We start from the raw sequence: 11,712 nt of genomic DNA, 5'->3' as shown, positions 1-11,712 counted from the left end.
TATTGTGAAATTTCTTTTTGCATATTTCGAAAAGTTTTAAACCACTGCTTTATTTTTTCAATGTTTTTTTTTAGAAAAAAAGGCTTTCGCAAATTTTTCTCTGTCTTTGTTTTTATTTATTGTTTCAGTTATCAACCCATTCTTTCTTCAAAAGCATAACCCACGCAAAGCAAATGGGAGTGTGAATGATTAGTGGCTTGCAACAAATAAGCCAAGTTAATGCAAATGCCAAAACAGCAGGTCATTCACTGCATAACACTGGATGAACATACAAATTTACACATACATACATATGTATGTTGTTTGCAAGGAAAATATTTATGTAATTATGAAAAATAGGTGCGATTTGCTTATTTTCACGTCGAGTACTTGAAAAGCTTTCCAATGCGCTGTATGTATTTGCATAAGCCTTTCGCTTTCGTTCAAAACCAAATGCAATTGAGTGTTTCCACTTCTTTGGCGTGCCATTAAAGCTTACTTATAAGTACTGTCTTAAGTACCAAGTTGCAGTTACATACTTTGTTATATGCACATATGTATGTACGTAAGCGCAGAGTGCAATAAAGCGCAATGCGACAGACCTACATACATGCAACTTTTACTGCATTTTCCTTTTGTTATTTTGTTTGAATTTTAACGCATTTTTAGTTAAATTTTCTTTTATAGTAAGATATTTTATTAAGGCATACTTTTTGGTGATTATTTTAAGAAGCGGACGTGTGAATTAACGCATACACATGGACTTACAAACATCAATGTAAAGGCTCTCAACGGACCTAGTGACTTGGCTCAAATTAAAGATTTTGAATAGCACTACAGCGTACTTGTTATTCGAGTGATATAAAATTGTGAGAAGGATGCACAGCTGCATGCAAATAAAAAAAAATGCAATCAAAAAGGCATTTCTTAAATTGAGGTGTTAAAATTTTTTATCGATTTTTAAACAGTGGAATCGTGTTTCTCGTTTCTAAATCTATAATTAATCGATTTTAAGATTTTAAAAATATTTTCAAAATAAATCGTTTTGAAGCCCCTTTCCTTTTACACCTACATTGATGTAATATTTTACTTCACTCATTAATTGATTCATTATAGCTTATGAAAAAGGTGGCCACTCTTTTAAGGAAATATCCAGCATTCAGGTTATAACCTATCTGTTTACCATATTTAATTGAAATCCCATAAGCCATTTCATAGTGAACGAGCAAAAACATGCTCACACACTCGGAATACGAAATGAAAAGGACTCAAATTGCTTCCCTGTAAACATGCGGACTCGTATCAGAGCCAGAAAAGTCTTAGAATTCTGAGTTTCAACCAGTGTTGCCAGATTATTTTTAAAGACTGTAAATTTCCGAAAAATAACGATATTTTCTACCAAAAAACTGTAACATTCAAATTCGCTATCCCCTTTTTTAAATTCACTTACAAACAAAACAGAAAGAAAAAAATTAATTTATTTTTTCAAATCGGAAATTTCGAAAAAAAATATATAATTTGTACCTTGTGAAGGCCGTTTTCTCCGAGAGATACGTTCCTTTGGGACTCTTTCGGAGCCTCCCTAGTAGAATCAGCGCAGCTCCGCTGGTTGCCTGGAATTTATGTAACTACAGTAATTTGAAATCTCGGAACGGTTTCGTCCGGCTCGGTTCCGTTTCCTGTGCGTACGCACACTTAAAACCAAAATGCAAAATCAAGAATGTTTTGGTAAAAAATTTAATTGCGCACTAATTTTCTACTATAATATATTCCACAATAAATATGTACAGTACATCTTCTCTAAAAGCGAACTTCACCTCGGTTAATCTTTTCAAATATGTCATTAGTCAACAATCCATAGCGTCCAGATGCTGTCTGATAATAATAAATGGCATCATGAATAATATTTGGGTTAAAACCCTCCTTTTGCAGATCAACTTTACGCAGCTTGTATGTGCCGGTTATATCAACATTAGTTAGAAATCTTATAAACTGCGGTCTAGCGTACGAGGGCAACACCTTTGCTATATCCTGGGCGAAACGTTCCAGGTCTACTTGCCGTTCTGGATCATAAATCGCAGCCATTCCAGCACGTCCCTCTGCATTTGGTTTCGTTACACCATAGACGATGGTGTCCTTGTAACTAGCAACATTACTGACCTGTGCCTCCACCTCACTAGTTGACACATTTTCGCCCTTCCAACGAAAGCTTTCGCCAGTGCGATCCATAATCTGCGGTCAACAGATCACCAGAGAGAAATGCCATATCACCTTTTTTGAAGACATTATGTGCAATTTTCTTCGACGAAGCCGTCTCATCAGCATAACCTAGAAATTCGCGCGAGGGATTGCCCTTAATAATTTTACCTATGAAAACACCCGACTCGCCCGGCTCACAACGCTGCTGACACAGGCCATCGGCGCCGCGTATGGGCTCACCAGTATCAGAATCTGCTTTTATTATAGCTATTGGATAGATATGTGGAAATATACGTGAAATAAATCCAATGGCACCAATTGTATTGTCATTATTCATAATATTGGCATTGCCCTCGGTGGCGCCATAAAACTCGCCCACTTTTTTTATATTAAAGCGCTTGACGAAAGGCGTCCAGATTTGTGGGCGCAGTCCATTGCCGAAAACCATACGAATTTTGTGCTTGCGGTCGTACGCTGAAGGCGGTGTCGCTAATATATAGCGCGCCATTTCGCCGATATATTGGCCAATCTAGGAAGAGGGAGAGGATAAAAATGAATGTAATTTAGTAATAGTAAGTAGCTCAGTAGGCTTACCGTGCAGTTAAAGCGTACACAGTCAGCAAAGTATGCTGAGGCTGAGAATTTTTTCCGTGTAGCAAAGCCAAAGAGTAACGCTTTGCCCTATGCTCATAACACCGCCCGCTGTGTGATAGAGCGGCAGCGGAGTGTAGTAGACATCCTTCTTTTTAAAATTTAGGGTGTAGTGAATACCTGCGGCGATGAACATATACCTGGAAATAAAAATGAATTATATATTTACATAGTATAAAAACATCTGCCACATAAATGCAAACTATTTATGTTTAGCTAAAATAATAGAGAACCCAACGATCACTCAACAAGCTCCCTCGGCAATGTTTTCCACACTTCGTGCCTCGTGCGAAGGTAAATCCCAGCCGTCTTTATGCGTCCCACTGCTGAAACCTCCAGCAAAAGGATGGGGATATCTTAAACCAGCCGAAGCTCGCCAAATACGTAGCTGCAATTTTTTTTTAAACACTAAGAGAAGCTATTTTCAAAGCTTGTTCTTAACTGAGGAAACATTAAAAGTCCAAGCGAGACCTCAATACTAAAAATGAGGAAGAAACTTAGGTGCAGTGTGTTAAGAATTTTATGGAAGGGCTCCAGAGAGCTGAATTAGAGATAACATTTCCCAACCAGCAGGACTAAAAAGGATTTTTAAATTACCGAAAAGCCTCGCAAGAAATCTGTTTGCCAAAAGCGGGGAAAAGAACCGTCTTTCTTGATGAAAGATTTCAGGTTCACCAGCCAGCTCGGCATCTGCTTCTAAAAACTTTGAAATGGCTAATAAGATGTGTTTATCAAGCTAAATTGGGATGACGAGCTAATTTCAAGGACGAAACTGTTCTGGAAACATTATTCAGATGAATAGAAAGGTCCTGCAAAATGGGTAATTCACTTTAGATGTATTTCTGGGCATTGCACAAGCCTCCAATAATGTCTTCACATATGCTATAATAGAAGCAAACACTTCGATATGCGTGCATTGTATGTTCAGGTACTGGACGACTGCACGCTGCGGAGCCGATCACATTAGAATGGAAGCAAAACCTGAAGTCATGCGAAGGAGAACGCCCCAATCTGGCTATAATAACTTCTGTAGAAGCTTGCGGCCAACAAGTGTCGCATGCAAGTGGAAGGAGCTGCAGCTGCAATCACAGCTTACGCGGATGATGTTTCATTCTTTATAAATGGCAAATGTCCGCCTCAGTTCTCAAATACTGGCCGATTCCTTTTTTGTAGCAGGTCTCCGTATCTAAAAGGGTCACTGTCCAAAACACCACGGGATCACTTTAACAGGCTTGATGACTTCGTGAGAGATCCAATGTACATATATGGACTCAACTCCCCCTACTAGCGCCTCTCTACTCACCGCGAAGGCTCGGGTTTTATCCGACCAGTGAATGTTGTCCGACCGTGTAACACTATTTAAATGGGCAAACCCGATCGTTGTACTCTGTTAGCGCAATACCTTGCAACATAGCTGCTCCGACATCTTTTTCTTCGGCCTGGCATTGAGTCCAACCTCGGACCTAAACATCGTTCTGCTCCATATACTACATTTCGATTAGGTGTCTGTCTCGCAACGGAGTCACCTCAGAACCTAGTCTGGCTTAAAATAGGAAGTGTACCTCGTGGTATGTATGTATATATGTAGTTTCTTGTTGCTCACTCCAAAGGACAGCTTCTGCCTCCACCTCTCCAATAACACCCCTCGGCTCCACGGAGCTCACCTTAGCAACAAATAAACCCCTGCCGTCTTACAAACTGGGAAACTTCTGCCTCTGCCTTGGCTGGTGCCATTCCGCGATTGAACAACCCACGACTGACACTTCAAGGCTCTGCTGTCGCTTTTGCCGTCTCGGTCGCTGCTGCCTACCACCATTACCAGGCAGCAGCACATACAGCGGCAAACGTTACATGATCAAGGTAGGTAACCCCACTTGTCTTCAGTCTTCCAAGCCATACCAACTATTACAACTGAACTGCAATGGACTCCAATGGACCGTCTTCTTGGGCTGGTATATTCCAAGAAACGAAGTTGCATGCATCTCAACCTTGTTGAATTTTGGTGTCTACAATGTAGTCCGTAAGATCCGTACAATCGAGCGGACCCGCTGCTGCGGACGTTCACTCCGGCGAAGGGGTTAACGATACAGAGAACGCATCGGTAGCAAACAGCGTGGAGTCCATAGAAAACACCACGAGCGAACCTGTGGACCCCCAACGAGTGTATCCCATACCGCGACAGATACTGAGAGCGGCAGGAGGCGTTCTCTTCCCCTACTTTGGAATTTTACCGGTAATGCCTTACTTTTAAATCTAAAGAACACTGATTTTCAATTCCCTGCGTATGCTGACGACATAACACTAGTAGCATGGTTAGTAAACATCTGCAGGTCCTGAGTGAGTTATTCCAAATGCACTCAGTCTTGTAAACACCTGGTTTAGGGAATGCTTCAATTCTACCAAGGCCGAGATAGTGTTCAAACCTAACCCAACCTAATCTAGTTAGCATTCATATTATACCAAAATGTGCAGTATTGTCTCAGCGAAGAAGACAGCGACCGAAGGGATACTACCCTACAATGTAAGGATATAATCCGCTGCACTAATAAAAAAGGGTAACCATCTACGCCGAATTTTGAAATAAAGAAGAATTCTACTGCTAGTCCCACAGGCCACTGCTTCACTTCTACATCCAGAAGGAGTTTAACTGATCCCCTGCGGTAACGATTACTCGATATTGTTGCAATGAATTGGCATTGATTTTCTGTATTTGAGCTGCGATCATTCCCTCTTTTTCACAGCCTTAGCTTCTCCCTCAAAGTATCAACAGCACACCGGACAGTACAAGATTCGGAGGTAGACCCGATGTTGTACAGATAGGCAATTATCGGCATTCCTTGAGAGACAATCATAATCCATACCAAGTACCGTCCCGTGAATGCGGTCATCGGAGTTCAATCACCACCCATTGTAGACGAAGACTTTCAGCTATCTAGAGACGTAACTCTGGCGCAAGTTATCCAGACTTGACCCCGACGTATCCAAAACATGTACGCCTTGTGGCACCCCACACGACGCCAGTAGTCTATTTATTTGCCGATTTAAACCCACTAAGCTAACACGCCTTCCCCATTGGTCCGAGCGACAGCACGTTTCCTGGAACTACATTTAGTTGAGTTTTATCAAAACGGTTCAGCCTAGCCGATTCAGGTAAGAATTAGTATTGGGGGAGTAAAAAAATAGTATTGGGGGAGTAAAAAAAATATGCAAATTTTTATAGATTGCCATAAGAAAACCATTATAATGCCGAGGTAGCTATTAGGGCTTTGCTCACATAGCACATATGCACCGACTTATTTGGTCTATATGTGGCAGGCCGTTTTTCGAATAACCGACACAAACTTATTTATAAATGTATGTAACTTTAAGAGCATATTATACCGTGAATGCGAGATCACTGCCGCCTTCGGTAATCCCGTCGTGCCAGAGGTGTAAATATACACCAATTTATCGTGATGATTTGGCTGTTGATGTAATAATGCCGAGTTTCGAGAGGCCTAACCAAATGGCAACAAACTCTGCGCGATTCTCTAACATTAGACCAATTACGTCTCCCTTTGTGTAGCCATGAGTATGGAAAATGTGAGCGATGCGATTGGAGAACTCATTAAGTTGACGAAATGTCCAACGCTGCGTTTCACTTATAATGGCCATTTTCTCTGGATATTTGTTGACATGCTTTTGGAATACATCGCCGATAGATAAGTTCTTGCGCTCATAACGTTTCATAAGCACTAGCAGCTTTATATAAGCCCATAATGCACTGGAAAATAAGAGTAGTTAACGTTGCTCGATTAAAAATTTAACAGGGCAATTCTGGCAACTGTTTTTCAACTCACCATAGTCTTTTCAAAGGTAAAAGTCTTTCGTAAGACAATTGCCAGTCTTGAAAGCTCTTGTTTGTCTTTCTGTATATTTTTAGCAATAAGTTTCCTAAAAATTAAATAAAAAATATAAACTTTTCTTTTAAAACAATGAAAACTAAAAATTAAAAGAAAGTTAAAGCAAAAGAGAAAAAATAATAAATAAAATATGTTTCTTAAACTTAGATAAAATATTTTTCTTTTTTAAACAATAAAATATAAAAACTAAAAGAAAACTGCATGAAAAACAGAAAAAGAATAAGCAAAGAACGAAATAATAAATAAATAAAAAAGTTTATAAAAATTAAAAGAAATTAAAAAAATATATTTTTCTTTCAGAAAATGTTTTTCTTAGAAAAATAAAATCTTAAAACTTCAAGTAAACCAATTTAAAAAAGAAAAAAAAATTAAAGAGAGAATATGAGTAAAACAAGTTCCTAAAATTTATTTAATTTCATTTGAAAAATATTTTTAAAAATTAAAAAATTTTTATGAAGAAAAAACTTTTTTTCAAAAATAAAATAACTACGTTAAATGAAATTAAATATACAGATATATTTTTGTTTTTAACAATAAAATCTAACAGTTAAAAGAAAATTTAATTACAAAAAATATAAATGTTTGTCTTCGTAAAACAATTGAATCTAAAAATCAAAGAAAAATTAAATTAAATTAAATAAATTAAGTTGCTAATGATTAAATGTAACTAAAAAGCATAATATTTTTCTTTTAAAATCGAAAAATATAAAATAATTGTTAAATCAGAACAAAAATCAAAAAAGTAGATTAAATTAAAACAAAATTTTATTAAAAAATGATTAAATAAAGTTAGTTCGTAAAGTTAAAATGAATTTTAAAAATGTTTTTTATATTTAAAAAAGTTTAAAAAATATTAAAAAAGAAAAGTATATTTAAATAAATAACATTATTAAACCTAAAAATTAATAGAAAATTAAATAAAATAAGTTTTAAACGAAGTTAAACAAATATTTTTCTTAAAAAAAAAAAATCTAAAATTAAACAAAAAAATCTTAAAAATCAAAAAAATTTTATAAAAAAGAAATAAATAAAACAAGTTCTTTATTTTTAAAGAAATAAAATCAAAAGTGAAAATATTAAAAAAGAAACAAAAAAATATAAAAAGGTAACACAATTAAATCTAAAAATTAAATAAAATAGCTTCCATAAGATTAAGCGAAATAATATATTTTCAAAGCAATAAAATAAAAAAATATATAAAAAAATTATAAAAAAGTAAACCAATTAAATCTAAAAATTCAAAGAAAATTTTATTAAATTATACTTAATTAAAATAAGTTCCTGAAGATTGAATCAAATTTAAAAAAAATTTTTTCAAACCAATGAAATACAAAAATAAAAAATAAATTCAAAAAAGTAACACAGTTAAATCTAAATACTAAAAGAAAATTAAATCAAAAAAGAATTATATAATATAATTTTCTAAAGATAAAGTGAGATTAAAACAATAAAATCTAAAAATAAAAAAAATTAATCAGCCTTATCATGAATTTCATTTTCCTTGAGTCGGTCCACTTTTCACTTTTGGTTCTCAAGTATTTGCTATGGGTGGATGAAACATTTTCGGGCGAAACTCAGGATAAGGCAGATTATAGACGAAAAAATTTTATAAAAAAAAATAAGTTCCTAAAAATCAAATTAAATAAATAGTATATGAAGTATATGTTTTTTTCTTTTTAATACAACAAAATCTAAAAATTAAAAGAAAATTTCGTTAAAAAGAGAAGAAAATAATTAATAATTTAAATATATTTTTCTTTAATCTAAAACATAAAAGCATATTCAAATAAAAAACTAAAATTATTATTTTTTTTAAAACAATAAAATCTTAAAACTAAAAGAAAATTAAATTAAAAATCAAAGAAAAAATTATGCGGGTTGGATTTCAGCTGAAGTCTAGAGAAAGAAGTCTGATGAGGAGATGTGGTGACCTACGAAATAGCAGCTTTAGCTTCTACCGCCTTAGACTATGTTGCTTTTCCATTTTTCCCAAAAACAATCGTATATAATATAAAGGTCAATAACCTTGTTGAAAAAAAAATTATTAAGAAAGAAAAACAATATATAAAATAAGTTTCTATTAATTAAAATTAATTTAAAAAATATATACTTAGATTTTTAAAACAATAAAATTTAAAAATTAATAAATTTAACAAGAATAAAAATAAATTGAAAAAGAAAGTTAAAAAACATCCGCTGCTCGATAATTCGAACCTCGGATCTCTCGTATGGCACGTCAATACTATGCTTAAGCGGTTATTGTAACTGTTGCGTACAAAATGATATACAAGCGCTTTCTGTCATAAAAGTTGGCAAGGGATACTTTCGTGCCAGAATAAACAAAATCTTTCAAATCATCTTGACTTCAAATCAGTTGCCTTCCAAAGAACTATTTTAGCCAGAATCAAGGTGTATTAAACAAGGTGTGATTGATAACTCAGTGAGGCTCTCTTTTAAGGTACTATCATGTCAAAAAATATAAACAATCGATTCAAAATTCATAAAAAAAATTGTTCAATTTGACTTTATAGGATGTTTCTTCTGAGAGCAATATCAAATTCAATCACACTTTGTTAAATACATTTTGGCCACAATTGCCATGTAACTTGTAAAGTAACATGGTAATAACTCACGTCATGTCCCGCTTGCACGTCAGAGCGGCAAAGTAGAACCAACGCCAACCCACAGTCACCAAATAGCAAAAAGTATGGCGAACATTGCCGGCAAATTACTTATCCAACCAAAGCAGTAACCAGAGTAACAAAGTGACCACAGTTGCTGTGGTACTTACTGCAACAACAACAAGAATTTTACGCTTCCTTTTCGTGGGCGCTTCAAGCGCTGTGTAACGGTATTTTCTATGATCTACTATATATGCGTTTCGTTTGTAACCACCGCTGTACCCCAGCCTTAACTCTTCGTCATCGTCATCGCCATCAATGTCAATGGTTATATGATTCGGTTGTCGGTCTTCTTTATTGCTTCTTGTAGAATGCAGTCGTTCATCCCTATGACAAGGCGAATGATGATGTTCTTCGAGAGGCTGATGTGGATTATTATCGAGTTTACTATAGCGGTAATGTTGCACGTTATCCTCTGCTGTGTTGATTGGTATTGTCGAGCTTGCTGTACTTGCCTTAAAAAAGCGTCCACGAAATTTTTGATATTGACGTAATGTTAAATGTCGTCATAATAGAAAATGTGGCGAACGCGTTGGTAAATAATTAGAGCGGAATATCAGATTACGCATAAGCATGCTGCTAAAGCTTGCAAGGATTATAAGAATTACCAACGACTAGAGAGATAGTTAAGCAGAAGTAGACACAACACTTTCAACTCACAACTGAGGAAAATCGATTATTAGCAGCGACCGAAACTTGCAACTTTTTCTGCGCGCACATAAAGCAGTTATTTTACTGCTTAGATTTTATATATGTATTTATGAAGGTATACCTTATTTTATTTTTGCATATTTTACATGCTGTTTTATATTCAACTATTTTAATGCATTACGCTACGGCTTGTTTGAAAAGTTTATCACGACTAAATGACAGTGAAAAGACTTTACATGCCACACCACCCACACAAATTTATATGTACATACATATGTACAGGTGAATTGCTTGCATGCTTTCAAAGGACACGAAACACAGGGTGTATCGACCGAACTATGACCAATAGGAAACTGAAATAAAATGCAAACCTTTGGCTACTCTGTTGTTTTCTAAAAAAAAAACGCGTGTACCAGGTAGTCAAATATCTGTGCCCCGAACTAGTCCCGAAAATATATTAAAATAGTCCCAAACTATTCCAGAACTATATCAACGAGCAGTGTTGCTAAAACAGCTTATAAGATTTGTTTTCATTTGTACTACTTCTTAATTCATCTTGGTTTACGCGTACTGTGACAAAATGAAGACGGCGTCAAATGCATATAAAAATATCGCAGGTCGGACAATTTTTTCATTTCTATAAACTTTTTTCAATCCAATTTGGATTGGCTAGGATTTATTTTCTTCCCAAAAGATCATACTTTGAAGTCCAATAAAGAAACCGGAAGTAAACATGTTTTTCAAGACGTAATATACAGAAAAACTGAACATTTTTGTGAAATTTCGTTAAAAATTATCAAAAAAATTCATAATTAGCTTCTAAATCCGACAGTTTGATTGGAAAGTGTTGCAGACGCTGTGGGTGAGATATTTAATTACCTTCAAGATCATAAAAAGAACTTCGAAATTGTCTAACTACACCTGGAGATAATGGCAGTTTAGTGAAATAGCTTTTTTTCAAACCTCGAAAAACGGGAATTTAGCTATATCTCGAAAACTGTTTTACTTTCTTGACATTTGATTTCATATTCAGATTCAGGGGCAAATTGTATATAAGGCATGCCAGTCAAATGCTATAGGTCAGAACATTTTCTCAAATTTGTAAAGTTGTATTATTTTTGAGACATAAAACTTAATTTTAATGTTCCGCTTCGGTGTTCGGCCGAATATTGAATATGTAGTAGGCTTCGGCTTCGGCCACAATTCAAGCTTCGGTCGGACACTAGTAGATATACAATAGCCATTTCCAAACAGTTTGTTAGAGATCACACCATAACCCATATCGGTGCTCTTATGTTTAAACAAAAAAAAAAAATACGCTGTACCTGTATTGACCTATGTGACATGTAGGACCGAACCGAAAAAGATACCGAAATGGAAACACAAACTACCAATCTACCATATTTGATAATGAATGAACATAAGTGTCAATTTTGGTTAAAAATCACAGAAGCGGCAACGCTGATGTACCCCCCTTTTGAAATCAGTTACCACTACAAGCTCACGGTCAACCTATGCAAGTCGAGTTTCGATCGTTGACACTCTCATCTAGGAATGTTCGATATCGTATCGATTATCCTGAATATCGATATATCGAAGACATCGATACTTTACCCGCAATATCGATATTTAAGTTGAAATTTATTTTT

The 11,712-nt window shown here is 35.1% G+C and overlaps 1 pseudogene; it reads right to left on the bottom strand.

Moving 5' to 3' along the window:
* Nucleotides 1-1,522: 1,522 nt before the first annotated feature.
* Nucleotides 1,523-11,712, bottom strand: part of LOC118742025 — a 16,985-nt pseudogene continuing 6,795 nt past the window's right edge.

This window comes from Rhagoletis pomonella, unplaced genomic scaffold (assembly GCF_013731165.1).
Source record: "Rhagoletis pomonella isolate Grant_MI unplaced genomic scaffold, Rhpom_1.0 Rhpom_scaffold_00006, whole genome shotgun sequence".
Classification (NCBI taxonomy): Eukaryota; Metazoa; Arthropoda; class Insecta; order Diptera; family Tephritidae; genus Rhagoletis; species Rhagoletis pomonella.
Note: the sequence above shows the minus strand (reverse complement) of the source record. Positions and strands in the feature narration are given on the sequence as shown.